Consider the following 25,253-nt stretch of genomic DNA (forward strand, 5'->3'; position numbering starts at 1 on the left):
AATAACGAGGTTGAATTCAGCCTTTTTTTCCCCGGGTCTTTAAAAATGATAAAATGTTCTACTATAAATGCAACTCTCTGCAAGTAACTCACTATCACTGTGCTCATTCATATTTTAAGATGCTACAAATCATAATAAATTCCAGCTACTAAAGAGCCTGACAAGTCAGCAAAGGAAGCACTTGAGTCGGATTTGGACTTAAAAAAGAAAACCTGTCAAATCGGGGTCAGCTACTACTCTCCTGGACTCAGTCAAGAAAGAACATAAGAATAAAACTCAAGCCTCTCCTTTAAATTGAAGTGTTTGTGTATTGAGAAGCATCACTCGCTCATAAGGAGATAACCCGACAGAACTAAAACTCGTACTAAAACCTCAATATCAATTGAAAGGTTCTCTTTTTAATATCCTTGAGACGGATGTAGATTCTCTCTGCTGAGACATTTCATCATAACATTGCCCTCATAAAACAGTAAACATCTCTTGAGAGTGTACATGCTCTGGCCATTGAAAAGCAGCCAGAACATGGACACTGTAACATTCCTGTGAAAAGCCTCTTCAATAATGCTTTTTTAATTGGTCCTGCAGAGATTAGCGGAGCCCTATTGAAGCAGATCACACGACCCACGAGTCTTCAGACGCAGGATGAATCGCTGACACTGTACAGTGAGAGTAGTAAGCACAGATACGATTCTCGGTGTCATTCATCAGAGGGTAATAGATGTGCCCAGTAGGCCAGAAAACAAGAGAAAGCGAGGAGCGGCGAGGAGGAGAGAGGCAGGAGGGATACATTCATTTCATCTGCGATGAAAGACAAGAGACACAATATCAAGACGTTTGGGAGGCCATCTTTCACCGTCTCTTTACTCTGGTCGTGTGTGCGTGTGTGTGTGTGTGTGCGAGAGAGAAAAGGGTAATTTGATTTTCTGTCCCTCGTCTCTGGCAAAGGATCGGGACGACCAGGCAATCTTGTTCACTGAGCTTCCAGTTTCACTTAAACTTTCAGCCTTGAAACACAAGCTCTCTCTCTCTCTCTCTCTCTCCGGTTTTTCTTTTTATGCAGCAAAAAATAGGTGCATGAACACACACGCGCGCACACACACACACACACACACACACACACTCACACACACAGTCTCGTCTCTCACCCTCCGTAATTAAGCCTTCATCATTGATTCTGGGGGCGTTTTGGCCGTGTAACCTAATACGAGCAGTAACATTTCTTGCATTTATAACACAAGCGAGTGTGTCTGTCTTATTTGTTTTGCGCCGGTGTGTGCGTTCTTGTGTACGCGTGTGTGTTGGCGTGTGGGGTCGTGTTTCCTTGGATACACTGATGGGCTCTCAGACCGCTTGTAGCGGTCCATTAGAGATCAATGGGATCCCTGCTCCTAATTCCTACTATCAGGGCGCCTCTGATCCTTATCTGCTGTGTGGAAAATGCAGTCAAAGCCATTTCATCCCATCACACAAACACACACACACACACACACACACACAAACACACACCATACAAACCATATGTATGTACAAGCATGAATGTACTCACAGGCATGCATCTGAGCCAGTGTATGTGGAGATTTTCTCACCCACACAGACCAATCTTCCAGGCGTCAGGTGCATGTGTGTGTGTGGTGAATGAGGAGGAGATGAATTTCTATTGAAGTCTGAAGCACAGATGATCATTGCTGTGAATGGGCCCCGAGGTGATGGTGGTTAGACCGTGAAAGGCAAAGCTCCTGAGCTCAGGATCTGTATCTGAAACCCACAGTTGGAGAAGCAAGCCGACACACGGCGATACAGCCGCAGAGGGTTTGGGTGCTGCTGCTGCTGGTGGTTGATATCCTTCCTCTATCTTCTCCAGGAAACAGTTTAAAGATATACTAAATATACAAAACCATAAAAAACACTGTGCAGTAGGTGTCTTTAGTGATGGCGCTGAGGTTTACTGCAGCTTTACTTCAGACAAAATTAGTCTTCGGTTTTGAGAACGGAATAAACAAACGTCCTCCACAGGTCTGCCAGAAATATCTTTAAACCATCCTCTAGTTTTTCTCTTCAACATGGACGAACTTTGCACGTAGCACATGTAAGTTTAACAGGTAACAGGAAAGTTGACTGAGGTTTATCTGGGTACCAAGCATGCTCAACTCTTATTGGACCCCACAGTGAATATGGGCGGGATTTAGGAAGGGTCAATCCAGCTTTTGTCTGTGCTGAGACGCAATTTTGGACCTTTTTGAACTCCCTCGACACCGCTCTCACTAAACAACTCTGTAGCTTGAAGGATTCCTCGCCTTGACTCTCCACACACACATCTCGTATGTTTGTTTCTGTGTGTGTGTCGGTGTGTGTCGGTGTGCACTGTTTCCTTATCAGTTGTGACTTCCATTGTGGCGCTGCCGTTGTGCTCGGGCGCTCCGAGTGTAATTCGAAGAGGTAGGTTACTGTTAGGGTAAAGCGATACAGCGGTAAACGGCATTGTTATACGGGAAGCAGAAGGATAACGGAGCGGTCTAGATTTCGCAGACGATCTCCAGCTGCTGTTATCGCACAGAGTGTAATGAAACCTTTACTGGTCAGAAAACAACGGGGGGGACATCCTTCCTCTCTCCTTTACTCTCACCCTTTTTGTCCTCGTCTTGTTCCCTCCCCAGCATCCCTCCCTCTCGTAACCTTTCTTCATCCTCCCGTCTCCTCTTCTTTATCTCCCTCATCACCCTTCTCCTAACCTTCTCCCGTCATCATCTCTTGTTTTTTTTCATTTCCTATTTCTTCATCTTATCCCTCCCGTTCATCTCGCCATTTTTTCCTGCATCCTCTTCCCTGTCCCACCCTCCTCATCTTTGTCTCTTCCGAATTCATTGTTAGAGACACTGGCCGTTGGCTGGAAACACAGAAGATGGAAAGTAGGAAAAGACACCTTATTTTTTTCTTTTTTTTTTATCTCTTTGACTTCATCTTTTGCAATTCCGCTCTGCCCTTTTTTCCCCTTTCAGCCGTTCAAAAGACTTATTTTCGTTGCCAAGTTATCAACCTCTGTGGAAATGTCAAACGCATTTTTGTGAAATTACAATACAGCTCCGTCTTTGGTAGAGCAGCAGAGGCAGATACAAGCTTCTGAGGAGGAAAAAAAAAATCCTCCATCCAGAAACTCCCAGATTTAAGCCTCTCAGACAATCAACCAATTTAGTTAATAAACAAATTTTCACAACAAGTCTTGCCGTTTATGTTGTTTCCTGCTCTCGACATGCTTCTGAAAGCCCCCCAAGAGGGCTTTTTCCTTTTTTCGGTTGAGCAAATTAAAGACGGCTCAGAAGAGGCTCTCATCACGCAATCAACTAATCAGCCTCAACGCCACACACATTCCTCTCCCCCCAGCCTTATCATTAGAGGGCATTCTCTCCTCATTCAGCCTCTCTGAAGATCAGTCCATCACACAGGCGGAAAACAGAAAAAACACTGTTCTTATCCCATTCGAAAATAGATTTATTGATATGGTCTTTCTTTGATGGACGGCCAAAGCAGCCTCATAAAAAGGGCCCATTCTTTGCCTCAGATGTTTGCAGGCGTTGTTTAGAGGCCTGGGCAGCGAAAAAAGCCTCAGCGGGCCACTGGTCGAGCGGCTGGTGTTTACCCCCAGGGCAGCGAAGGGAGGCGGGGAAGGCACGGAGGACCTGGGAACCCCCCCCCTCCACTCTCTCGCCGCTCTCACCGGAGCAGAACAGCGGCGAGCTTTCACAGCAGAGAAACCACAGAGACGCAGGAGGCTGATAAGAGTGAAACAAGCCATTGAGTCTGGTTCAGAGAGAAGTTTTTCATTCCTCCATAAGTGTGGGAAAGAGTTATGCCATGGGAAAAAAGGATATGTGATGGGAAAAAATGTCTGTGGTGCTGAGAAACAAGGGAGTGTATAAAAGAGATTTAATTAAAAATCGACTCTTGATGGGATTACTTTTTTGAATTGGAAGATTTTTTGTTTAATGCGCTCATTCTTTGTGACTTAGCCTGACCTTGAGTTGCCTTCACCGCCCCGTCATCTGATAGTAGAGATCAAATAGTGAGCACCATCCCTCCACCTTGTCCACCTATCCATCTTTCTCTCTTTTCCCCTTCACCCCTCCATCTGGCCTCCTTCCCCTCCACCCTTCCTCTCCTCGTCGTCCGTTTCTCCCTCCATCCTCGTCCCACTCAGCTCTGAACAAGACAGATGAAAAGAACAACCGATTCTTTATCGCCCTGATTCCCATCTCATCTCTAATCTACTGGACCCAGCAATCCTCCCCCCCCCCCATTCAGCTCAGTTCAACTTTGTGTGTGTGACTCAAAGTGTGCATTCATGCGTGTGTGTGTGTGTGTGTGTGTGTGTGTGCAGCTTCAGAGTGATAAACCGATAGCATCTTTCTCTCATCCCGTTCTTCTGCCCACAATGGGCCTCATAGACCGTAATAGTGCTTTCTTTCTCTTTCCATCACTCTCGACGGCACAGTCTGTTCTACAAAAGTCGTTTTCACATCACTATTTTCTAGATTGGCCAATTTTGTTTCTGACAAGAGCGCCGAGCATGTGCCCTGTGGATTCTCCCGAAGCAACATCGGCACACAACTTAAGAGTCAGGTCACAGGTTCTGCTTTGGCGTCCCGTGAAATCTTAAACATGACAATGACGGCTTGGTTTCTTTTGTGTTTCGACTTCAGAGGGGACAATTATGCCATACAGTAAAAACACGCCTTTGGTTTCACTGATGAGCTTGGGAAATAACGTTGCATCCGTAGCATTATTGTCCATTGTTACGTCTTCATTGTAGTCACACAATCTAAATTCCCCCTGAATGCACAATCAGTGGCTCAGGCTAATGAATACAGCTGCCTCCTCTGACCTTGGCAGAGATGAGCGAGTCCCTACTGCCCACACATGAATGATTACACACATACAGCGCACACACTGGCATCTGCACGAGCACACAAATCGAGCGGCCTTCCTGTCAAGGCGACGAGGTAAATGAGTCTCCGCTCAATAGTCCGGGGCCTCTCGTGGTACAAATTATCATTGTATTCATGAGCTGACAGACCTGTTACAGACAAATATCGGCTCACCTGGTGTGTTGCTGGCAGTTACGAGTACAAGTTGAGTATTTTATTTATTTATTTATTTTTTTAGCAAATCAATGTATCGACCAATCTATAATGAGAAAGCACGCGTGCGTCTGCGTGAAACACACTCACTCACACAGAAGCTGTCAGTGTCCGGAGGTCAGCAGGAATTATTTATGTAACGTAGCTGTTGTGTTAGCTTATATTTGTTAAGCGATGTTAAGCTGCTGTAGAAGCCTTCATTTACAGGGCTGCCTACTCCCCGCTAACTGCACCCCGTGGCGTACATCCATCCATCAACGGTGCGGGTCAGGCCTATTTGTTTGTTTAAAGAATATCCATTTCAGCAGGCAAACAGAGCGTGTGTACATTAGCTATTTATAACCCCACATGAGCATAGCCGTGCCTGCTGGACACAAATGGCCCATGCTTATGGAAAGCTGTACATCACGCTATGGATTTATATTAGACACAGAATCAAAACATATGCCTCTGTCGAGTGTGTGTGTGCTTGTAAATGCTGCAGGACAAAAAAAAGCGCATTGTGTTCCCAGCTTCCTTTGTCCAGAGTGTTTTTTGTTAACGCCTGAAGTTATTAAGAATTTGATAAAGAGAAACAGTTATGGTGGACTTCTCAACTGAGCTATTCGCTGTAGCGCAGAGAAGTTGTTTCACTCAATAGAAACAGATCTGGAGATGACTTTAAGAAAGTTTAGGTGTTCACACATTTCTTACCTGGTTTTTTATCTCACGTTTTCTATTCTGTGTCATAGCTTTCATCATTCTCACTCGACATGTGTTACTGCTGGTATACATCTTCCTCCGTCTTCCTCTGTCCTTGTATCTTTGCTCCTCATCCTTTGTGTCCTATATCCTTTCAGAGACACCATCTTTCACCTCAGTTTCTTTTCAGCGTCACCCAGTTACTATCCAGAGCTCTTTATACGCATTCAGAAGTACAGGAAGTATGTTCTGAGCCCCTTCATCCTCTGACTTTTCTATGAAAATACTGATGAATGATAATTATTAGATTGCTTGTTAACAAAGAAAAGTCATCCACTGATGCTAATTTGCATGGACAGTTTTCTTTTCATCAGCCATGTGAAAAACAGCTGCAGTGAGATCGAGGTTAAAGGTTGCTTTGCTTGTTGCTGAACACACAGGCCCAAACAACATGTTAAAGGAGACATATAATTCTCATTTTCAGGTTCATAATTTTATTCCGGCTTACTACGGCAACAGGTTTACATGTTTTAATGCTCAAAAAACATGTCAGTTCTCTCATACTGTCCAGTGCTGCAGCACTGTATTCCCCCTCTGCCTGAAACGCTCTGTTTTTACTCCTGTCACTTTAAGCTCTGCCCTCCCAAATACCCAGTCTGCTCTGATTGGTCAGCTCACACACACCTGAGCCAGCACGGCTAACAGCAACAGAGCAGCTGTGCTAAATCAATTCTTATATGCCAAACTAGCCACTAGGCACACACATTATGCAGTATATGACTCTGTGATGTAGTTTGATGTCACAAAAACACGGATTTAAAGGCGGGACTACTGACGAGGTGTTTCAGGAGCAGTTTTTTCCGTGGGAGAGAGGAGCTTCTGTCGGTGTGGACTTAACTTTCAAGATCTTTTACATGCACAAGAATCTTTATAACACACTGAAGGAAAGAAAAATACCAAAAAAGCACAATAGGTCTCCTTTAACAGTCAGTGTTTTTCTTTATGAGGATAGAGCATTTAAAATTTCATGTATAATCTCTTTATCCAACCTGTAAATGAAACATAATTTCATCTACCATCACGAGACATGAAGAAGTCATATTCTATCTTCACTCCGTGCAGCCTGACTTCACACATCACTGCTTATTTTGAGGACCAACTGTGCGTGTTTGCTGATAGAATATTTAGGATGAAAATGAAGCTGCCAAACACAACATCATACAGTACTGGGATGCCAATCACACACATCACAAGCTTTAATGGCTGCCTGGTGATTAATTTCAATGCAAACACCGACAGTTGGCTTCCAATCTGCTCGTCCTGAAGATCGGGGACCGTCTAGAAATATCCACACAAAGAAGAGTCTGATCATTTAAATGCTTTGTTGTGGGTTTGTCTTTGTTGGTAACTTCACAGACTGAGAGAGAATTTTGTTGATTTAAGCGATCAGTCGACTTTTCAGTCTATCGTTTTTAACTTCAGAACTGCATCGAGTCGGCGTGTACATTCGTCTTTTTCAAATTAAAAAGATAGGTGCAGCTCTTTGCAAGTTTTTCAAGTCTTTCTTGAAGCAATACTTAGAAGCTATAAGTGCATTAGGAGAGTTACTGGTTGCTGTAATCACTCCTGTGAAGCGATCTCTTTGTAGAGTGACTACACTGCAAAAGATGGGGGTCAAAATCCACTGCATCCACTCAAAAATGTCTGCTATCTTGTTCCACCTTTCTACATGGATATAACAAGACTACACCGTCTGGGTACATAGAAGATATTTTGTCGTCTTTTTGTGCAGATTATTGTTGCGCTTGCAGATAAATTATAGATGTGCCCCCCTGATGACTCCCTGGTCAAACTCCACAGTCCTCTGAAAAATTCTGTTATTCTTAATTTTTTTTTTTCATCCTGTTTTTCAAGTGTGCACAGCTCCCTCATCTAAAATGCATGTTTGATGCTTTAATATTTCATTAATATTATACCTCCACAAAGGCCCAACAGTTGCCTTTAATTTAATCAAGCCTAATCTGACATCAAACTCTAAAGCCCTGTATCACCACTCATTACTGCTTTACCATAATTTCAGCTCACCAGAGCTAGGATCCACATCAAATTGTACTCACTGACACTAAAATACGCCTGATTATTATTATTTTTTCATCAAGAGCCATGCATTATTCCCTGAGGAATTAGTGAAAAGGTCGAAAAACACCTGATTTCATAATGTTAAAGAAGGGAACCCATCCTCCATCCATGCGTCGTGGAAATCCGTTCAGTAGTTTGTGTGTCGCTGTTGGGTCAAACATCTTAACAAAGTACATAAAATAAGCAGAAAATTTGGACCACCATGTTGAACTATATATCTTTAAACGTAAAATCACAACAGAAATAAATAAGTTTGCCGATTTCACATATCTCTACAATGCAAATCAACTGCCAGTCTACCCGGAAGCGACTGCTGTTCGCACGACTTCATGGTAATTTGGTCAATTACTTGAACCTTAATTTGTCACACACACAGATTCAATGCAGGTCTTTAATCAACTTAATAAAATGTCAGCTGAGTAAGTATCATTTTACCCTCAACAAACCCTTCAGATCCAAACCTTGAGCTTTGATTTGGTGCACTTTTACTTCAGAGATGCTGTGTACAGGTCTGATTAGTACCTGAATGCACCTAGAAAGGTCGTTTCATCAGTCTCAGTCTCAGTCTTTCTTCTTTCCCTCCTTACTCTATGGACCCCCTCCATCCATTAGGTTGATATAGATACCCTAATCTCCACTTTTCTATCCCACCCTTTTCCCTCATAATCTTCCAGATTTTCCTCAATCCCTCCTTAACCTCCGCCCATCCCCGCTGTTTTCAGACAGTGCTCCCGAAGCCAAGGGCAGATGCCCGAGGCTCTGTCCCTGGATGGGCCTTCTCAGTCTGACATACAGTTAGCTATACCCTGTGTGAGATCGAAGACATGACGTGATGCCATATTGGCCTGCCAGCGTCCAGATTACACATGCAGCCAACATGGAGAGCTGTTAGCAGACAGATGGTTGAAGCATGAATCTGCATTCAAGTCAGTGAAAGCTCGAGGCTTAAGGTTCTCCATGCTTGCACATGCTAAACAGTAGATGTGTGTACTGGCTCGGTGTGAGTGTGCGTCAATGTGCATCGGCTTGTGTGTAGCATTGTGTGTTCAATATTTGTAACTCGGCGGTTTCTCATGCATTAAAGAAATCATGTGTGCCATTGACTGTGCATGTGTGAGTGTATTTTTGGGTGTTTGCCGGGCCCAGAATCAGCAGAATGCCACTGGAATGAGAATAAGTGTGGCTTTGCCATGGCAACAGACGAATGCCAGAGCAGACGGGAGCTGCAGAATTAAAGCCCAACGCTCATCACAGCAGGGAGAGAAGAACGAAGGACCTGATTAAACCACCAGCTCTGCTCCTGGAGCCCTCAGCCTCGGCTCCTTTCATCTCCCATTTTGGTCTTCTGTGAGGTGCTACAAAGTGAAAACCAGCTCCGACGCCTTCAGATTCATGTCGACACAAAACAGTTTGTGCATATTTCTATTTCTTGCACGCCCATCCGCGAACGTCACCGTGCTCTTGTGACACATAAACGCAATGATACGCCAGAAATACAGTTATGCACAGTGAACGGCTCACAGCGGAGCGAGTGATGCATCACCAACCTGAGCGTCAAGGTAGATGTCAACTTGATAAGTGATTCAGAGTTTAAACTTGTCTGCTGGTTGCATGACAGAGATCCTTGATTGGTTCATAACTGGTCGATAGAGTGCTGTTCTTACACACACACACATCTCTACACATATACACGCAGGGCTCTGACTAAGTGAAGTGATTGATAGCTTCCAATGCACTGCTCAGTAGTTGGGCTGACTCACTAGAGTGTGAACTAGCTGGTTTCTGGCTCGATCCCCAACGTCCCAAAACACACCAGGCTAATCCCTTTACTTTTTCCTATTTTTTTAGGGTCAGCGGGGAGGTCTGGACCTCTTGTTTTTTTTCACTGAGGCAGCAGAAATACATGGAGGGAAACGGAAGAGGATGACACAGGGTTGAATGTCACCTTAGGTCAGCAGGTTCCCGAGGCAAGAGTCTTGACCTTTTTCCTGTCTGAACAGCGCTTTCCATTTTTTCATTATTACCTAAGTTTCTCTTTTTATTTCTTAACATTTATTACAAACACAGATTTATGTACATGTGTATACTGTTGGCACACCTCTGCAGGCTACTCTTAATCCCTGTTTTTCACATTATGACTCACCAGCCTCACTTCTCTCTTTTCTTTCCAATACTAGTCCTTTTTGGGGGGGGATTGAAGACCATGAAAGGAACTGGTCCCCCCTGAGGGTGAGCCCATCTTCAGCCTTTGTCCAATGATATTAGTTTGTCCAATGATATTAGCCGAAAAGAAATTAACAATGCCGTCAAATTAAAAAAGATCAATCCGTGACCTTGTAAAGACAATTATAGCTGCTCATTCTGGTCGCACTGATGAGTTTCTTGTAGGTTCATCATCATAAGCTAAATAAAGTGCGGCCGGGATCAAAGCCAGCGAGCGTGACGCCACTTTAATATAATTCATATTGACGTGTGTGATGTAGTGACCGTGGAGAGTCAGCTAGGGGTAGCAGCTAAACAATGTCCAACCCGACCATTTATTCTCCATATTTCCTCCCCTTATAGTCGGTCCTGTCAAAAAAATTATCCATATCTGCTGCTGTTATCACATCTATTTTTAGTTAGGCACAGTAAGAATTTTCTGGTTATTACACGTGGCAACGTTTCATCCTCCTCCTTGATCTTTCACGCGGGAGCCAATAGAAAACTTTTTTCCGCTGCTAATAATGGATTTTTTCCTCGGCACTGCGATCGCACGCTCTTCCTGAAATGATTTTTGGCTTAATATGAATGGAAATATAATTCATCAGGTCCCTTTCCCGCTTGGAGATCCTATGGAATACACATACATAAAGGAGGCAATATTTCTGGAGATTGGAAGGTATTCTGATGATGATTTCATGTCCTCTGCTTAGCACCTCTCTCTCGCTCCCTCCTTTCAGCGCACCCTGTAATTTCACTTGTAATGTGAGAATGATGGAGTCGTGATAATGGCACGCTTTCATTTCATATGAGACAGGAAGACTCATTACAGGCCCTGACATGTTTCTCGACGGGGGAGTGAATCGCTTCCTGTTATCTCCACATCCCCGCATCTCAACAGTTGTCAGTCTTACATTTTGTTTTCATCACCGGTTCCATCTTCAGAGTTTCATTAGTGCCAGGGCGGCGACTCACCGAACTCAGTCGAGCATAGCTAAGTATGACAGAGACCTGTCTAAGTTGCGAGGTGGTGTGTTGTGGCTTCAAGCACAGACATCTGTTTGCTATCACTGAGATGCAGGCAATCAAAAAGTATGGGCATCAAAGGGATTAAAAACATGCTGACCAACAATACTGTAATCTCTGTCCAGACATTATTCTCGAGTTATAATTTGGCACAAAGCATTTTTATTTAATATCTGCAGACAAGGACCTACTGTGTCTTTCAGAGCTTTTAAAAATCAAACCACTTCAGCAGCGCACTCTTTAATTAACTTTTTTGATTAAAAATCACAACAAAGCAGCTAAAAAAAAAATCACTATCAAGAGCAAAAGGGACACCAATAATAGGACTCAACAACAGATTCTTCATTACTCCAAACGAATATTTAAAAATTAAATCAACTCAGTCAGTCTGTTGGAGACAAAGGCAAACCATGTGCACCCTTTCTCCCTAAGTCCAGTTTTAAAATCAGTTTTCTGTCATGAGGAGTATCAAAGGTATATCTAATGTGAAAACTTTTTCCTTTTACTCCCTACATTTGAACACAAATGTCTGTACTTTCTGCTCTTTACATTTTCAGAACTGGCTTGTTACTTTGTTTTTAATGCGTTTGATGGGAATTATGGATTATTTTTTATTTTGTGTCACTGCACGCCGCCTTCCCAAAATCACAAGACTGATTTCAACCTATCGATGCATGTCGCACACAACAGATGTGAGACGAAAGGATGGGAAAAAAATGGAAAACAGACAGAGAGGGAGACAGAATGGGGAGAAAAAGCAACCCTGAAGCCGGACGCTTTACTATCCCAAAATGTTATTACACAGTGTGTACTTTCTTATTTTGACTTGAGCAAAGAAGTTGAATCAGTTCTTCTACTTGCACCAGAGACATTTTTAGTATCAATACTGAAATATGAATTTGTTGCAATGAAAGTATTTTTAAAAAAAAAGAGCAATCAAAAAGGAGAAAAAGCAAAAAAATGTGACTCTTCATTAGTCAAGGGTGTACAGCTGTAAAGACATCTTAGCAAAACTTGAAAAAAAAAAAAAATCTCAACTCTGGATCTGTTTGCAAACCACAGCTTGTGTACATTGGTGTTCGCTTCAGAAGGCTCTGAGATGAAAAAGATATGATTAAATAAGATCTCTCAGGAGCTGAGAGCGCCCATTTTGAAATTTTTGTTTTTATCATATCGTCTACAGGGCACCTACAGTAACATCAAGAACAGATTAAACTGGGAGGCGACGGTGCCACCAGCATCTTAGCCTCCTTATTTCTACTGAGTGTCCTCTGAATCAAAGCCAAGTCTTTTTGCTCTGCTGGGGTTTACAATAACATAGATCCTGGCCTTAATAACCCGCACAGGTCAGCACAAGCAGCACACACTCTCCCTATCCCTTCCCTTCTCCCGACCCATTTCTCAACTTCTCTCCCCGGAGCATTAAAACAGACAACAGACCTTGGTTAGGTCATGGCCAACACAGACCTCATTTGTCACAGAGGATGAGCATCTATGAAGCTGGATTGTTAATTATGAGTCTAAAATAAAGATGTATGAGGTACAAAGGCAGATACACACACACACACACACACACACACACACACACACACACACACACGGAGCTGATGCACGGGCTCACACTTTGCAAACGTTTGAATGAGGAATTCAATTATGCAAGCACACACACGCACACAAACACACTTGGTTGCCCATCACTGACCAGATGCAGACACACACACACACACACACACACACACACACACACACACACACACACACACACACACACACACACACACACACACACAGAGTGCAATTAGGAGCTGAATAAAGATGTATGGGAGCTATGTATTCCATGACTCTCACTGTATTACGTAATTAATGGGTCTCAGACTGTGCAGTTTTAGGGGGATTAGTTAACTGATTAACACAAAGAACACTTTGTGCTGTAAGACGATGGGATAGCGGTTGAGTCTTACAGTTGAATTCTGGGAATTTTTCAACAACAAAAACTTGCTTTTCTCCCTCTTTAAACCTCATTACTGCATACATTCAATTCCGAGGTCTGACCTTGAAATTCTGTACATAATGTAAGTGGATCAACTTTTTCAGATGCAGCGTTGTGTTCCAGTTATTTGTCCTTCTATGTGGACTGAAGTGAGAACGAAGCAGAGCGCAAAATCTGTTAAAATAATAATAAAAAAGGGTTAGGGTCAAGGCTGTGTGGTGTGCTGGAGACTAACTGGTTCGTACAACGACTAGAGGCAAAAAAGTTAATATGTGCTTTGTCTGGAAACTTTCAGCCTGCCTTTAAAAGTTGGATTTTGGACAGTTTCTCCTTGAAGGCATTGATAGAATTGCACTCGCCTGCACACAAGAAAAGCGAATAAAGCAGCTGTGTAAAGAATGGAGAAATAGATTGGGAGAGAAATTTAAACCCTTGTTACTTTCTCACTGCTGCACACCTGGTCGGTCGCTGTGTGAAGTGGCCGTGATGGTCAGATTGTTGGTCCCCCTTCCCTCTTTCAAACATTGAAACGGTGTGTGTGGGAAGGCTGAAGACTGTTTGTTTCCAACAAGCTCTTTGTCAGAAGCATACAGATATGCAGCGGTGGAAGAAGTACTCACATCCTTTACTGAGGTAAATGTAGAAATACAATGGTGCAAAAATATTCAATTACAAGTTCAAATCCTGAACTCAAAAACTCAAAACGGTGCTTTAACAGGCAAAGGTATTTTTTTTGTTTTAACGAGGTAAATGATGATTGCACAACAGAATGCCGACAGAATTATGACACCTTCTGCGTTTAGATTGGTTTCCTTTAAACCTCGCTTTCATTACACTACTTTGCGATCCAGACTAGGACCATTTCTATGTGATCAGGAATTGTGACCTGTAGTTTGCCCAGTAAACACACCACCCTTTTCGGCTGTTGCAGTCCCTCCTGACCAGCTGCTGCTCTTCTTGGGTTATACTTCTGCTCTGGAGCCATTCTTCACTGCCAGAGTGTCTCCGGGCTGGAGAGAGCGGACAGGCCGGTTGTCCGAAGGACGGGCTGCCCCACCTGCAGACACCCGGCCTGTCCACTCTGCCGAGCCCAGAGACACTGCTATGAGCCGAAGAGGTCTTGTTCATCGGGAGGCTGCTGTATAACCACCACCACCAATGCAGACACGCCAGCACAAATGTACAATATATGTCACTGGCATAGGTTAGTGCATAGGCTTGGCTTAGAGCCTACATGCATGTTATGGGCTATGGATGTCAAGGAAATGATGGGCCATGATGCAAAGAGTCTGATGTTGTTGTTTTTCCAGGAAATTGGAAAACCAGTGATATATTCTTGGGAAAAGATCATTTTAAAATTCACTGGAGAAGTAACTGTCAGAGTTGCTCACGGAGACAGACTGACAAATGGGCTGACAGGAAGTCAAGTCAGACTTACAGTCTGTCTGAGTGACCGACTAGCGGACTGACTGACAGCCAGTCAAGAAACCAGTCGGATAAATCAAAGCAGGCTGACTGACTGACTAAAGGCCAGCAAAAAAAAAAATCTGCAGGCAGACGGAGAGAAATAAGTGTTGTGAGCGTCACCCAGGAAGAGTAAATAGCCGTCGTGGTGACACAGTGGGGTGGTGGCCGGGCGGAGGCGAAATAGAGGGAAAGAGATGGGGCGTAAAGAGAACAGGGTGCAATACTGAGGGGTGCTGAGGCGGTGAAATGAGGGGTTTGAACTGCTGATGTAAGCGTGGACACACTCCCTTTTTCTTTCTCCCTCGCACGCACACACACACACACTATCGCACACACAGCGCTGACAAGCTGTTTCTACCCGCGGGAAGTCATTCAGGGTTCAGGGGTTCAAATGAAAACGAATAACAGCGGCCGGACGTATTGCTCTTCTCCTCTCTGGCTCTTCCTCTAGCTCTCTTCTTGTTGCAGCCGTGATCAAGCATTTCCCTTCCATCTGCCTTCCCCGACTCCTCAACCCCTTTCTTCCTTCCCCGCTTCACCCTCACCCTTTTTCCTCAGCCACCCTCGGCTCTGGATTTCACACAGCTCCCTTTAAATATTAACAGCTACAGTCTGAGGAGTTTCGTTGTACGCTGCATAGCGCTCGCAATCCCATATTCATTTTAATCAGCATTCAAAGGGCGAGCATACTCTATTCATTCTAATCTGTCTTGAGCATTTTAATAAGGACCATTCTTAGGCTGCTTTGCACTGAATTCTGTGCCATGAAGGAATCTCTCAGGGTTACACTGTGCGTTTGTTGCCATCTGTAATTGGTGTTTTCTCCGTCGGGTCCCGCCTGCGTCGTGCGACAGTGGCGTTGCTTGAGTATTCCATTTTATCAGGCGTCTCTTGATGCTTTTGAGGGTGGGGATCGTATTTAATCGTGAATTTGACGGAGCAGAGCGGCTGCTTTGGCTGACGGAGTATCTGTTTCATCTCAGATCAATTAACAATGGGATACACGGAAAGATGGGAAAGTTTACAACTGGTACTCGTCTGAAACCAGCACATAAATATATGCATGTCACAAACAAACTCCCCAAATGCAGATGCTCATGCAAATAATCATAAGGGGCTTGGGTCGGGTTGTTTTGTGTGTCAGGTTGTGTAGAGAAAAACACAAGAGCAAAGAGCAGGATTAATAAAATATCAATCGCAGGCGCCCTGAGAAAATGTTGCTGTTTCATTCATGAAACTTTGCAGTTCTGACCCTGTCAGTTTGATTTGTGGCCTCCAGGAGGGGAGAGCAGTCGAGGAGACACAGGAGATGTAAAAGTTTACAAACTTGAAATTCAGCCCTGCGTTGCTTCCAAGTTGTTTACAAGGTCCACACGAGGTGCACTGATACTTTCTTTCATCAGGAACAAGCTGAAGGTATTAATTATTGACAGCTTTCCAGAGGGCGGTATACATTTTCGTATACAGTTATTGAAACACGCATTTGGGGCATTGGGTGACAGAAATTAATTTTAAAAAGTTAGCAGGAATAGGTAAAACTTACTGAGCTTCAAAATCAATTCCTGACCTCTTGGATATGTTGGAAAACAGAACATTCCCTCATGATCCACTTTGGACCTTTGGTAAACTTTAAACTTGGTCACATGGTCTTCATGTGTGGATAAAGTTTTCTCAGTTTGCATGGAGATGTTTTGCCCGACTACTCTTTCCAAGTTGAAGAACTTCAGTGCTTTCCCCTGCATCGATTGAGTGTTACTTATATGTTAGTATAAAGACAATACTGATGCATGTCCAGCTGATGAATGTGAGTCTTTTATTCACTCTTCTCTAAGCTCTGTTTAGATCTGCAGGGACTGAAATTAAGGTTTTTAATTAATTCTGAATACAAGAAAATGTTAATTAATGAATTCTTACAACTGGACGCGCCAGATGGTTCTCTGTAACGAACCATCTGGAAAAAGCGCTGGAAGCTTTTTGGAAAAGGGCACGCAGGTGATTGGACGAGCGATCTACGGCACCAAGAACGGAGAAAGTTGGTCAATCAAACTTTTACCAAAGCCAGCGTGAAAACATGTTTTCCCATCAAGAAAAGCCTTCAGTGTCGTTCTTTGATCTTCTTTCAGTGAAATATAATCTCCAGTTGTGATGCAACAGATGCTTTAACAGCATCTACGCTAACTTCTTCAGGAGCTGCCTTTGTTGATGACAAACAAAGTGTCACTTCTCTAACTGGTCGTCATGGTTAAAAGTAGCTGCTGTCTTTAGCTGCCAGGAGTTCATCATGGGATGCTGATTGGTAGAACCACTGTGTGTTTGGAGACAGGAGCATAGCTTGAAGCCTGGAGGGATGGATGAATCCAGCTGCCTCGCAAAAACAAGAATTATTCGAAATAACCAACAATTTACTGTCACAGATGTCCGCGGTTAGTAACTGTTAGTGTAAGGCTGATGTCTTTCCTCACTCGGCCGACATGCACATGTAGTCGGCAGAGCTTTGGCACTTCTAACAAGCAGACAGACATGATTCAAGTGATGTGGTCCAAATTACAAGCAAGTCAGTCGAGTCAGTCTTACCTGCAGTATCCAGTTTTTATAAAGAGAAAAGACAAGGTATTAGTTCCTGTCTGATAAAGTTGTTACTGGCCAACTTATCTAACCTGTCTTAAAGTAGTAGTAGTGCTAAATCCTTGTTTTATTTATTTCTTCAGTTCTTTTCAATCAAACATTACAAGCATATAACCTCCTTGTCACTTTTAAACAGTGAGAAACTGACAGCCAGACTGAAAACATACCTAAAAACATTAAATGAACACAATTTTGAGTTATCATGTCTCCAGTCAAGTCAAGACACAACTCTTCCAAGTCCAAGTCCAGGCTGAAGACAATTTCTTGTCTGTCAAGCCAGCAAAACAGCAACTTGAGTCAATTCAAGCTCAAATCATATCTCTGCAACCAGATGTAGCTACAGCCTCTCACGTGTTAGCAAGAAACGGCAAAACCAAAGGTTAGGGAGGTGGTCGGGACATGGTCCTCCTGAAGACAGCTGCCCGGTGTGGCTGGAAATGATGCTGATGAGAACAGAGAAGCAGCGGGCTGTAACACCAAAACACTGAGCTGAGAGACTCTAAAGTGCCGCACTTGACGACCATCGGTGGGTTTGATGTTACATTTAATCCAGTTTATTTGTTTGTTCCTATTATTATTATTATTCCCTCTACTCCTTCAAGGATTGGGAAAAAGAGAAAACAATACAAATGTTTGTTCCTGTTATCATGTTTTTATTGTTTATTTGATAGTTGTGGGACATTTCAAAAGTGATTACTTCCCTTCATTTGAAACGTCAGCTCATCTGATCTAATTTTATGCATTTTTTTTCTCTCTCCGAGCAGGTTTCTCTCCAGTTTTGCCCTTGAAGCTGACAAAGCTATGTTGATGAAATGATCATGTTTTTACTAATCTACTGATCACAGCAGGACTCTTTCAGCTATTTTGGAAATTAGTTCATTTAATCCTGCCGAGCGTGATAAAACAAGCGAAGCGGTGTGTTGCGCCGCTTGCCACTTTTTTTGACCTGATCTTAATTGACCGCTCTGCGCGTTGGAGTTTGTGTCGCGGTAAAGGGCAACCTGTCACTCACACAGACACCGATTCAAATGTGTGGCCACCTTCAAAAAGGCAAAACGCTCGAAGGCAACCTCGCAGTGACCCGGCCAAGGTGTTAGTGTGCGTTTTTTGTGTGCTACAAGACAAAACGATGTCTAAAAGCCCTGCTGGGAATCAGTGGAGCGCTCAGCCGTGTAATGCTCTTAGAGCCACTTTCGGCAGCAAATATACAAAGAATCATGGGCAGTAAACGCACATTTTCTTTACCAACACACAACACAGGCCGCTGGATACAGTTCGCATTCTTACACTTCCTCACACACACTAATTTGCAGACGTCGTGCGCCCAGACACACACACTCCAGACACCATAACAACAGTGCTTTCACAGCATATTATTTGCGTCCCATTACAGCGCAGCAATCATTTGTCCTCCCTCTCGTCTGACGGCCCTCTCATTTGACAAAGAGGAAGCAAATTCGGCACTCAACTAATGGGTGACTCATTCTGCCATGTGTAACATTAACGTTTGTACTTAACGTAGAAGCCATCTTACTGTAATGTTTATTTATGCCTCTGCTGCCATTTACACTGTCTTTTGGGCTATTCGCAGTGTATCATGTTTCTGCCTTTTTGTTTTCCATTTGAGTTTTAAGGCTGTTGGGTTTTTTGGGGCGCAAAAAGCTTCTGCTCCCCTAGATCTGATTATTTTTTTTTTTTTTAAGGAAAAGCACTGACAAGTTGAGCTGTAGTGCCCTGACAACATCCTTCTTAGAGATGGATAATGCTTTTCTTTTTCTGTTTTTGATGACATGTTAGAGCGAGCAGAGAAGGGAGACGTAGGAGCGCAGAAATGATTCAGTGCACAAAAGATGACTTGAGGTACGTCTCGAAAAAGATAAAGGGAAATGTGGGACTGGCTGCTGAATGGAACATGCTCTCTAAAATAAAGTTTGAGTGATTGATGGATTGAATGATTATATTTTCAGATTTCAACCTTTCAGCGTGCGCCTTCAACACAGAAAATGATCAGCCGCGCGATGGGCGACCGACGGATGACCTCGCGGGGCTGTAATTGGCGGGCTTGTTTCAAGCGTTTGGGTGTTTTGACACGTAGTTGGAAGTGTTTGTCAGGAAGGCGAGAACTGAATCCGTGACATAATAACAACTCATCAGAGGAGAAACGCTATTACATGTCCAGTAAATACACTCCACGGGAAGATTCGGGCACAAACAAACATCTGCGAGCTGATTTCCATTCACAGTTTCTAAAGAGCCATATGCTCCGTTTGCCACGAGCCCCCCTGCAGCAGACTGTGTGTTGTTGACTGAAGCCACCTACAGTAGCTTCACACCGCTTTGAGGCCGGCGCTCGCATACATACTCTTTCATCTCTGTTTGTTTCTCTGCGTACTGTATTTCGAAGCTTGCATATATCCTGCCTTCCAGTTTTTATTTTTTGTTCGTCGCTTCTGTAGCCGATTAAAAATGGATGAGAACTTTATTTAGTGCGAAGCAATTCACTGTGCCAGTCAACCGTGGTGCATCAATGAGCGAGCTGTGTGTACGTGTGCGTGTGTCTGTGCTTTTTGTGGGTGTGAGAATGTGCGTTTCCCCCCCCCCGTGAGCCGGTAAGGGTGATGAGACAAGTAGATGGGGGGTTACCGCTGGGTTAAACCAGTCTACTGTTAGGTCAGCCAGAGTTCAGCAGCAGCGAGGCTGGAAAAGCATCAGACATGAGCTCAGCGCAGGTAGACGGGACGATCGCTGTGGTTTAGACAGACAAGACCGCTGAGGTGGAATCCCCCCACAGAGACCAAGAGTCAGACGAGAGGATACTGGGGTTTAGAGGATTGCAATTAAATCCATGGGAAATCTAATCCTCTTGAAATGAAGCTAACTATAAGAGCTCCCATCAGGAATGAGAAAACAAAGTAAAATCTTGTACTTTACCAGCGTGACATTGTTCTCTCTTCGCCATGGGAGCCTATGGGAAGAAGTGAAGTCAGACACCAGCTACTACTCGGCTCTTAATGAGGAAAGATAGTCAACCCTCTATTTTTTCTCTCACAGCTTCCTTCTCCTCACTTCTTCACTTTTGAAATGGAGAGCAGACAAACCGCCCGCTGTAGTGCTTTCTATTTATTTTACGATGACAGTCGGCGCTTGAAGAAAAATAAAAATGTGTTAGCACTCCAAGTCAGCAAACCCGCTAGCGTGCATGTGGAGTATTCGGGGCCACGAATTGAGTTGATAATTAGATTGCAGGAACAACTCATCCGAGTAGTTTATTAATTTCTCATTAGCTGAATTATTTAGTTGCATTACTTTTCTGTAAACTCCAAAGCCGCCACACCTATGAGTAATTTATGAAAGGGATAATGCCTGACGAGGTTATGGACAACTCGAAGTGCATTAGAGACCATGACAGTAACGTATCTTTTCATGTGTTTCCAATCAAAATCTAAAGTTTTTCACAAGCTATAACTCCTCCCTTGCAACACCTGAAAGTTTGACGAATAGCTGGAACAATCATTACAATCCCATGAAGATCTTATGCAATGGAAACGTAAGATACTACTTAGCAACAGGCGATAAACAAGCCTCCTCTGCACACTCGGCTATTAGCCAGAAAGCTAATGTTATGCTATCAAGAATCAAAGACAATGAGTGAATATCATTTGAAAGTAACAAAACTTGTTAGCTAGCCTGGCATGTCTAGGGCCTAAATCAATATCAAGATGTTCACCAACAAATTATACTTCATGTCTACTGTCGGCTGCAGCCTGAAGTTGAAAAGGCCAGGGAGAGGGATTAATGCCCAAAGGTTCAGTTCATCCTGTGATGTTCAGAGGGAAGATGCACTGAAGAAACTACACTCAGTGTTGTAAATTAGATATTTAGACAACTCCTGCCCCGAGCTTACACATCACCCTTCTCGAAACTGAACTCACAGACACAAAATTCATTCGAACCGTCTGTCTGATTCCCAGTAAAACAACAAGCCGATCCCCAAAATGTCAAAGAAACAGAGCTGTGTCCTTGATCACTGCTACCTAATAACGGTTAACAGTTTGTAAACGATGCTAATCATCACAGGATAATGTTCGTGATTAATGATTTAATGTTTTTTATAAACAAGAAATGATGATGCACTCTATGTGCTGACAGACATCAATCAAGCCGCGACTGTCTTTGGAAAGCTGCCAGTTAAACTTCACTAGCCGCAGAGCGAAATGTTGTTTTTTTTTCAACTTTTGTTTTTAAAATCTTCTCCGGAGTTGCCTCATCATCATCATCCACGGTTTGTTTTGATATTAATATATTTGACCACATCAAAAGAATAAGGCTGAGCGGCAGAACACACAAAGCTGCAAGGCAAACAGAAACCTCCTCTATTTTCTAACGCTTGTTACTTACTGTATGTCTGTGTAGGCGGTTTGTGTGTAATGCGTTCGTCTTTCGACAGATTGTCTTGGATTTTCTTTTACGGTATGCAATTAACCGTGAAGCATGTTAAGTTTATTTAAAGGTTAACACTTACTATGTTTCCTTATATAAATAGAATTCTCTTGCCTTGCCAATTTGTATTATTTCTGTGTGCAGCTAATGTAAGATGTAAGTGTACATGCTTTTTCGACATGTGCAAAGTTGTTCTGCCCGATGTAAAGTATCTCATCTGGTGGAAATATAACAGAAGAAGAAGAAATGAGGGGTCTCTGTTAATACTGTTTTCAGTATGGACCCACATCATCTCCTGGGATCAATATTTCCATGTGAAATACTTACGCCTTGGGTTAGAAGATACGGTAGGGGACCGGTCTCATCTGATTGAGGCGGTTAAATGCAGCATTTTTACTCTGCCCGTGCTATTATTCTGATTATAGTGGAACATAGGATCCGTTTAACACAGCTACAGCCAAACAGCACCTATAATCTGACTGCTGTATCTATGCTGTTGCAGTGTATTCCTTTTCTCCTTAACTTGACCGTTGGCTCGCTGATTGCACCTGTTCCTGATATATTTAATTGAATCTATAAAGGCTGATGAAAAACTGAGGAGCAGAAACACTTGGTATTGATTTTAATCTCTGGATCTTTTGTGCACCTTTTTTTATTTTAAGTTGTTTGTGTTCAGGTTACCTTTTCAGTTTTTAAGTCTACCACCTACGCACCTAAGACGAGACGCATTCGTCTGAATACTGTTTGCCACGAGCGCTCTAATTTAATTTCCTGGAAAATGAGAATAGCCAATCTTATAGACTAGGGTAATTTTTATTTTTCACTGCGACAGTAAAGGGTGCCTTAATGGCTATTTGCATGTCACTCAACTGCCACGCTATAAGTGCAATTAAGTGCCATGCGAGGACGGACGAATACAGAGAGCAGCTCACCGGCGGAGAGGAGAGGAGAGACATGCAGCCAGAAGGATATAGCAAGATGGATAGAGGGCATTGAACAATGAAATATGCATCAGGGCTCTCGTTAAATTTTAATCCAGACTGTTGACTGGAGGTTGACCCTGTTGTGACCCAACACTTGCGGGAGTGAAAATATCCACCGGGGGAGGCGTGAGGGTGGCGGAGGGGTGCGGGAGCAGTGTGAGAAAAATTGTGAAGAAGTAGGGCGTAATGAGGCTGTCTGGAGGTGTAGACGGATAAATTTATCCATCTGACTTCATGCCTGAGTGTCTGAGCATCCCCTCACGACGAGAGTGGCAGGGGAAATCTGCAAGATCTTCTAAGAAATCCCTCACATTTGTATATATGTGAGCAGAACCTTAGGGTTGGGGTTATTTTAATCATCACCCTAACATTTAGGTGTGGTGTGTATAAGATAAGATGGGGCTGTCCTTTTTGAACCCTTTAAGTAACCTTTCGGATATGTCTGCTGTCTAATTGGCACAGTAAGGTGTTGCCTTGGGTGTCACACCAGTGGTTTTGCATATTTAAAGGTGCATTATGTAGTTTTGGGGAAGACATTTTAATCAGAAGAGACAGATCTTCAAACAAAAAACAAAACTCTCTTTGTTTTCATGAATGAATAAACTGAATAAACAAACTGACCTTAAAGGACAACACACTTTCATACTGTTTTACTTTGTTTATATGTGGCGGACCCTGCCACCTTTCTAGCTTCAAACAGTGCTCTGGGGACATTATTTTCCCTCTGAGAACAGCTTGTTTATTCAGTTATGGGAAACATAAATATTTCTGAGTTTGAATTTCTTCCCCAAAACTACAAAGTGCCCCTTTAAAGAGTGAAATACTGACAGCCAGACTCAAAGAAAACTAAACTCAAAACATGAAATGAACACAGTCGAGTTATTGAAGTCAACATGTCTCAAGTCAAGTCACAAGTGCTGCGTTTAAAATGAAAACCTGGACGAAGACGTGGAAGAGACTCACATGTATTTTTCTCAGAGATGTTCAAAGAGAATGCGAACAATTCTTTCCCAAAGCTTGAAAACAGCACTAAGACTTTAATCTGTTGTGTTATTATGAAAAAAAAGCTTTTATGCACACACAAAAAAGCTTTATCCCTTTGTGCATATAGTAAGCGTGACATTTGACCATATCCCCAGGAAATCAGCCTGTCACAGTGTCTGGCTTTGGGATAAAAGATGTTCATATTTGCAGACAGTGATTGAACTGCACAGGATGATAAGGCTAACTTATGTTAATTTTGTTTTTAGTTCTTATTTGCCTTTAATGTTTTTATTCAGTAAGTTGTTGCTGATGCTTGAACTCGTGTCCTTTTTTCTCTTGATATTCATTATCACCGTTTATCAGGTTTGTTTGTGTTTCTGTAAATATGAGTGTTTGAAGGTGTAAAAGCAGTGTGCCGGCACAAATTGTATGGACCGATCCAAGTTTTACTGTCTGATGTACCCTCAAAGTCCTTGAAACTATTATAAGGATGGATATTGTATAGCCTGGATTTTCCATATAATTGAATTGTAATTTTTTTCTCAAATATGCCTACTACCCACTGCATTATTAGCACTTTTAGCTGTCTTTTTTCAACTGTTTAGATGTTACTTTCAGCTAAATGTTTCAATTTCTTCTCGCTTGCTAACTAGTTTTCATACAAATAAGAGACAACGCGCTCAACTCACATATTTGTCTTCAGTACGGGGTGCCGAATCCCTTTTGTAGTGAATAAACTAAAGAAAAATAAAGGACAGCACTCCCATCAAAAAGTTTATTCTTGCCACACCAATGTTTCGGGCAAGATGCCCTTCCTCAGCGTAACTAGTTTTCATGCAATCTCAATAGCAGACATGGTGTAGAAGGTGTTGTGCAGTTAGCCATCGTATCATAGCCTCTGGTTATGGAGAGCCAGAGTCATGAGGTAAACCCTCAGGCTAGCCCGTATTAGCTTCTGAAGCAAAGTGCAAGCTCTAATTTAGCATTTCTTTCTCCAAAAATGAAGCTTGTTACTGAGGTTTACTTTCAATTATAAGAAGTATAAGAACAATTACTCTATCAGCACATGAAATAACTCCAGTGAAAAGTTACAGAATGTTTGTAGGCTACATCATCATAACTTTGTCCATTTTCTGTAAAATTAATAAACACTCTTCTCAAGTAATTTCCCCATTTTTTAGCTGTAACATCTGATGGTTCAGTTCTCTCTACCTGCTGTAACTACAGACATGTCTGAACTAACCTCAGGTCCTCGACTCTCCATTGGTCTCACCTCTTCTGCTGAATTGCGACACTGAACATGTTCCTAAGCTATGGGAGAATGGATATTGTGGATATTTTTTATTTAACATCAGATCTGCTTTTGACATCTCCCCTGGCAACTGCAGACTGACTCTGGTTGGAAGTGACTGCTGTATACTATATTTTTGTTCATAAAGGTCTATGTGCATGCCTGTGTGCATGTGTGTGTGTATAGCGGTCTTAACCACTCCCTCAACCTCTAGTGCACCGGCCCATAGCCTCATTAATAACCCCTGCGTTTGCTGAATGGGGCTCCGGCGATCTATTGCGCTCTATTGCAGT

Source organism: Pagrus major, chromosome 16 (genome assembly GCF_040436345.1).
Source record: "Pagrus major chromosome 16, Pma_NU_1.0".
NCBI lineage: Eukaryota > Metazoa > Chordata > Actinopteri > Spariformes > Sparidae > Pagrus > Pagrus major.